Raw genomic sequence first — 7,676 nt, 5'->3', positions numbered from 1 at the left:
ACTCTATGTCTATGACTACAAGTTTTCCAAAAATCTCTGTCCAACCTTGAATTATTACTTCTTGTTGAAAAAGTATATTGCTTTGCTACACGCCTTTTCTCTCCCTAGTATACCACATCTCATTTTCTTTCCAGAGAATCCAATCCATGGTTGAGTGAAAGGTTTGTTTCTGATATATTACCTGGCTAGATTTTCAGAGAATAAAAACTTCATGACCAACTGACGAATACAGCTTGCAGCTACCTGCAAAGTAAGAGACTATAAAAAAGGGCCTGAATATTGTAGCATAGTTCATGAATTTCTTCCAGCAAAAGAACTAATCCCATAAGGCTGCTTGACAAGCAGGATGATGGTGCATAATTTCTCAAAGAGAAAATCTACATGGTCCCAATATCTGCTGAAATAGGAAAGCTAGAAAGAGACTAGGTACCTCAACAGGAAATCTTCACCCAACCGACCTTCATGATTCCCATTGCTGTGATTTACGGAGTCCATGCCTTCCTATCAATCTATGCCTCCTTATTCAACAGACTGAAGACCCATGATACATTGTCCAATACAATATCGGGGGTTCCTCTCACTGAAAATTCAAGTACAACTCCATCGACTTCATCATGCTACAACCTGCAACTTCCTTTTGTATCCCTCTTTCTTTCATTAGTGACTTAATTGTTCTCACATCATTAAACCTACCAGCTTTAGCATATATATCGCACAAGTTGACAGAAGAAGCATGGTTCAGAGGTTCCATATCAATTAAACGATGGGCCGCCATTTCTCCTATCTCAACCTGTCCATGTATTTGACAACCTCCATGCAATGCACCCCAAACATATACATCTGGCTTCATTGGCATGATTCTTATCAACCTTTCCGCCTCTGCTAAGTATATCAACCAAGCATGCATAATGATAAAGCTGCGGTTCAATCAAATAAACACATCTCATCAGTCATCACATCCAAACACCAGCAACCTTTCTCTACTAAACCAGAATGATCACAAGCTGACAACATCCCAACAAGCACCACATGATTCGGCTCAACCCCAGCTGCTTCCATCTTTTCAAAAAGATCAAACGCCTCATTGCGAAACCCATGGAGAGCAAAAACTGAAATCATAGCGGTCCACGCCAAAGTATCTTTCTCCACACACCCACATTTACCATACAAATCAACCAGAGCTGTTCCAATAACCACATCACTCACCACACCACTTCTCCAACCGCGCCAAGATGAGCACAAGCTGCAATCGTAATCTTATCCGGACTGACACCCTCAACAACCTGCATTTCATTCCAATGCCTCCTTCGCCCGACTGCCTTGAACACACCCGGTTATAATCGAATTCCAACTAAAAATACTCCTCAATCGCCTCATCAAGATCCACACTTTTCAAATACCCCTTAATCATCGAGTTCCACAACACCACACCTCCCTCAGGCATTTCGTCAAACACTTACCGTGCACAAAATGAACGCTCCAATTGGGCACAATCCCATCACCCACCATTTGCTTATACAACACCAACGACCGAAAAACGACGCCGGTTCATCCAAAACAGTGGCTGTGATCATGATGTTGCAGAGATAAAGATTTGGGAACCTGAACCGGAAAGAGCACAGAAGAAGAGAAAGGATTGGTCTTGTTCGAGTAAAAATGGGGGACTTTATGATGTGGGTATGGACCGTATGGACTTGTTTGAGCTCTCTCATGTTCTTGCATTGTTCGACAAAATGTGTGAGTGTGCCTCTGAGACTTGACATTAATTTTGAACGGCGGTTCGAATTTGGGCGCGAGATTATGTAACCTTTTTTAACCGGTTCATTTCGTGTTGGCGGGTCTATTTTTAATCGTGCAGGTTCAACTCTGTTTTATTTTGTACGAGTTTTCGAGGAGATTACATAGTCCATGTACATGCTCAAGTGCGGCACTGCTAGTCATACCACATGAAGTACTTGAATAGCAGCACAGGCGATCGATTTAGTGCAACTGTGGCAGTGTCGCCCCTATTTCCTTATGAGAGTCATGTTGAAAAGGCAGCTGAGATATATAGCAAACAAGTTGCTGGCATTAAGGCGAGTTAGAAGTTGCAGCTGCCAATCGATCTGAAGGACTACTGCTATGAATTAGAGAGGAAAACATATAGCTCGTATTGATTCGGCAGCAATGAGAAGAGACATATCTTACATGGCAGGAGGTGCTAAAATTTTCCCAAGCTTAACAAGGGAATTACTAGCTAGGATTATCACTACTATCCAACATTGTGGCAAAAATTCTGATATTTGTTCATGACATGGAAGTCATGAATGCTGATCGATGTCAGATACTCAGATTGGTTATTGTGATGATCAGGGTTTTCGGAAGACTAGTCTTTGCAATGCTTCTTGCCAACTTTCTTCCTTGTACAAGGAAATTAAAGAGATTGTAGGTATGCAAGCACCACAAATAATGGCCATCTTCCTTCTCCTCAAGAAGCTATGTCTATCTTAGTTGAGTGAATTGTGGAGTGGAGAATTCCAGGTATCTACAGGACAAATTGTTACCGAAACCATCCCTGGTGAATCAACCTCTGTTGGAAGAAGGAGCTTTGTTACGATTTCTCAGAATGCTGTCAGTGGCAAATGAGCAATGAGCTAGAGGACAAGAGAACTTGCTGGAGATCTCGGAGCCATATGTCTTTGCCGTCAGAAATGTAAAACGAAGATAGCTAGCTAAGGGGAGAATGGCCATTCTTTTTTCTTCTTTTTTCACTATAATAAAACTTAGCAAGATGATGCGTATACAATTATATATTGATCGATCTAGTGATGGAGAATGCTCATCCGATCCACTACTAGTTGTTGAGCACAACCAAGCATGAAATTCAAGAGGCTAGCAGCTCCACTCTAATGATTAACAACAATGCATGTGAACGATTTTTTGAAACTGAACTTGTTTTATAACTTCCTTGCATGCTCAAACTCTTGGAAAAAATACATGAACATGAAGTCCTCCCCTATTGATATGGAGCGTGACCATCGTCTTGTATTTAACCACCTTTTTCTCGTCAGTGAGCTTGAATATGTAGTTGTTTAAAAGTACAGCAGAGAATATCTTCATATGAAGATAGCTATATATATATAATCCCTTCCGAGACAAATTCTTGGACCGGCCTGCATTATAACTATATCATCATGATTCATGAGTACTCTCATAATTAAGTAATGTGCCTTATCAAGCAATTAGTAGCTTGCTTTTCCATATATTTATTACATTGAAGGCTTTGAATTTGAAGGGCTTTCTTCCTTAAATCGCCATTTCCATCAAGCCATCTCTCTTTTGTTTGTTTGTTTGTTTTTTTTTTTTAAGGAAAACAATAATCATGAAATTGATTGAAACAACAAAATGTTAAAATTACAAGAAAAACTCATAACCAAGGTATTTAAGACATAGCGTCAATTAAACTTATTTCTAATGTTATATGTTATAGTTGAATGATGGTAATTTGTGTAAATTTAAAAAGAAAAAGAAAAAAATTAAGAACATAATATGTATCCAGTGGCGGAGCTACATTACGGTCCGGGAGGGTCTGGACCCCGGTTGGGTTTTTTAATTGTCTTAATTACCTTTAATTGGGTAGTTTAGTTATATCAAATTTACCTCCCCCCCCCATATTATAGCCAAATCTAATTTCGTTCAAATATTAATATTTATCAGTTCAAACTTAAACATTTGATAGGTTTAATTTTGTGTCATCTAATCATAATATCATATTTATTACATTTGTTTTCCATTTAACTAGTATTCTTAATGAGATTTACTGCATTTATCTTCTTTTTCAAAGTAAATTTAAGGGGGAAAAATATTTGTTCTTGAGCTTTTTACTTGGACCCCCCCCCAATCTTGAAATCCTGGCTCCGCCACTGTATGTATCAATGTGTTATTGATACATATTACGTCCTATTTTGATGTAGAGATTTTGTATATATTATCTCCTATTTTTTGTATACCTATTAGGTCCTGTTTTGATGGAGAGAAAACCATTGTGGAAAATATAAAATTAGAAGGCTAACTGGTCACACCATTATTCACATGAACAGTAAAAAACTCTCTTCGCTTTATTAATAGAGATATGTTCTTTCCTTTATAATATCTTCATAAGTAGGTTAGAATTTGTTCATGTGGGTTCAAAAACTTTTCCCTATAGAGGTAAAATAGATATAGGCCAATTATATAAACCAAGTATGGTCGTCACTCATCATATTATGATACAGTGACAGATGGAAATTAGAGTTTTAGTGACTTATCACTAACAACACCAGGTTTTTTAATACAATTAGCCCAATGATATTTTCATCACAGCTCCATCATTGGCCATTGAGCAGCTTTTCATTAAGTATTTCCCTAGATTTTTCGTATTTTACGTCTATATATATGCGCATTCTGAAGCCTAAAGTCTTAATGATTTTTTTTATTAAAAGGTTTCTTGTACCTTTGAAAAATTATTAATGGTATTAGACTTAACAGTGTTATTAAAGGCATGTACCCATTGTGCATCGAGTTCCCAAGTTCATGTACTCAAGTTTATAATTTATAACTCGGTGTATTGATTTTAATAGTGGACCTAATTTCATGTACAGTTTGTCAAATTTTAACAAGTTTCTTACGGTTTTATTATTCATGCCTTAAAAGTGTTGTGGACCATCAACCCTCAGACATACAGCATATTTTATTTCTATTATTATGCTTTATTTTCTTGAGTTACTATGTGAAATACTAGAGTAAACCTGATTTTAAGCCTTACTTTAGGCAGCTGATTACGGCATAGATGTATGCAAGGATCAATTTAAAAGTATCACGCTATCGAGAGAGCCCAAACTTGAGTGTCTTATGGTCATCCATGTTCTTTCGGTTGACACAACTAGCTGTGGGGGATTCATCAACAACTATTGTTTCAACACATACATCAAGAAAATATTCCTTACTTTTATGGTGATAAGAAATGGTGAGACTGACACGAATAGTGTCATCCATTCGGTGTCTAAAATAGTTCGTGAGAGACTAGCGAGGATGAACCGTTAGCAATTTCCTCATAGTTCGAGAGATCTAAGCGAGGATAAACCGCTAGCGGTTTCCTCCACGGCCCGCTACCATCAAGCAAACCACTCCATGAACATAGCACGGGACCTCTTAGCTAGGGAGTGGGGGACTCCGGGTAGGGCCCACTAGAGAATATGACGCTCATGACCAGTGCTAGCGGTAATTCAAACTCCCCAGCCAAGATGTCCCTTCTGATTAGGAATTTGGGGGACTTGTTGGTACACATGTCTGATCAGCATACTTTGACCGCCTCTAGACTGGTCATAACCGTCACATTCACTCACGCTTCAACTATGATCGCAAAGGCAACAACAACCGCTATCGAACGACGTGAACCGCTCCCTAATTGATGTTGTGACACGCCTGCATGCGTGTCTCCAAAACCGCTCCCTGAAGCAAAGTAATGAACACTCATGCCACATCGAAGAGGTGCAAAGAGTTGAGAGGCAACATGTCTATTAGTGTAACCCTCTTTCCCTATATTTACTACGCATACTTTATCTATTTACTGTTACTCTGCCAAATTACTGACTAACTTAGGCATCAGAGCGTTGAAGACCGCTTAGGAGCGGTCTCTCCTCCTGACCTAGTGTGCTACTCTTAGCTACAGATTCAAGAACAAAGACTACTTCAACCGCTTGCAAACTCATGTTGTGACGTGTACAAGAAGTATAGTCAACCGTTTGTATACAGAACAAACAATAGTCTATGATACTGTCACGCCCCCAAACCGAGACCATTATTATATGGAAATATGGTGCCTGAATTTGCGACGTGAGTTAAAACAAATAAAATTTTCTCGAATAATTTATTAGAAGAAGAAATATATATGTCTGAATAATACTTTTATTAGAAAGGGAAAACATTAATAATTTACAATACCAAATATTTTACAATACGAAAGTTTTAGCAAGAGTATATAAAACATTACATTTATTCTCAAAATAGCAACAGAAAACATTCTTTTATTTAGTAGGTTCATCCCATTCCTCAAGTATCTATTCTTTACCTGAAAACAATAATGTGTAGCATCATGAGTAACACAGACCCAGTAAGTACAACTTACATTCTTATAATAATGTGTCTTATAAAAAACCAGAAATAAACACAACTAAGTAAAAATGTACCAAGAATCATTTTGATTTGTTCATACTGATTCTTATTTATGCGCACACACACACACACACACACACATATACGAGCGTGAATAAATTTATCCATGTGAATGTTTAGGAAACTGGTAATAAATCACAAAGATCACATGCTAGGTCCACTATATCAAAACACGGATAAGCCGCAGCATACCAAGGATAATACCAGAGTATGTATACTCAAGGTCGACAATTTCTTCCTATGAGTATAATAGTGCACTATCTGTAGGGACTAGGGCCCAGGCTAACTCCACAAATCACAAAACACTTTTACCAGTAATTCACTTAAGCACGGGGTAGTACTAATCACCCGGCTTCACATCTCCAAATATAATTACGTCAATAAAATATAGCAAACTTTAGTAAGTAAGACAATATATTACTTGAAGACCAATAAAGTATATATATAAGCGTTCATCAATATACTTTAAAAATGGTCAGTAACTTAAGGTATGCACAAGATAAGCAATTTAATAAACTTGAAAGTAAATGTGCAATAAAGTAAATGTACTTTAAATTAAATAAACAGAAAATATTAGTTAGTAGTCAAAGAATTAGTAGTCACATTTCCCATAGTGAGGGAAATTCTTGTCCAAAGAACCGTCAACTTATCATTTTCATATCTCATTCAATTTATGTCCAAATTAGGCAAGTGAGGAGTCCATGTCAAAGGATTTTTCGTAAGTAATCCATTGAGATAAGTCATATAATCCAGTTCGAAGTCATAGAGTCCAGAAATGGTGAAAAACAGTAGAAGTGCAGAAAGCTGATATCCTTTATATTACCTTTGATGTCTAAGTCTTTACGTGCTTTATAGTTTATCATTGCTTCTGAAACTTTCCAGATTTAAAGTAGAGATCCTAAGCTTCAATTTGATATAAAGTTTGTAGAAAATGGTTAAGAAATGAGTGAGATATGAATTTTTGAAGTTGTGGTAGTTGTAAGGGATTTTCAGCAAGTTTATTAGTTTGGAAGTTTGATTAGCCATAACTTCTTCGTTTCTAAACCTTTTTAAGTGATTCAAAAGCCTAAACTGAAGCATATTTCATGAAGAATCTAATACTGTGATCAAATTTACAAAGTGATATTTAATTATATACGAAAATATAAGTTTCTAGAAAACATATTCTTTTCCATTTTATCCTTAGTTATGCATTTTGATAATCTTAAAGACAAAAAAGTATAGGAATGTAATCATGTACTTACTCTTGAATTTTCAGAAGTGAAGTGAGGATTTGGGTATTGACTCAAGGTTGGACTTCTTTGACAAAGAGAGAACTTCTCAAGAGAAAAGAGTGAATGGTAGGATATTTTGGTGTGGGAGCTTTTCTATTCAACTAAGGGAGTTTGTGATCATCTTTACGTTTGATCTTGGAGTGTGAAGAAAAGATGTTGCAGCTCCCAAGTATAAATAGGCCATGAAGCATGCATTGTAAATTAATTTCC

At 36.9% G+C, this 7,676-nt stretch overlaps 1 pseudogene; it reads right to left on the bottom strand.

The window, feature by feature from the left end:
• Positions 1-509: 509 nt before the first annotated feature.
• Positions 510-1,763, bottom strand: LOC101307088 (annotated as a pseudogene).
• Positions 1,764-7,676: the final 5,913 nt, after the last annotated feature.

The sequence above is a fragment of the Fragaria vesca genome, linkage group LG2 (assembly GCF_000184155.1).
Source record: "Fragaria vesca subsp. vesca linkage group LG2, FraVesHawaii_1.0, whole genome shotgun sequence".
Classification (NCBI taxonomy): Eukaryota; Viridiplantae; Streptophyta; class Magnoliopsida; order Rosales; family Rosaceae; genus Fragaria; species Fragaria vesca.
The sequence above is the reverse complement of the archived record's forward strand: the minus strand, read 5'-3'. Positions and strand labels throughout refer to the sequence as shown.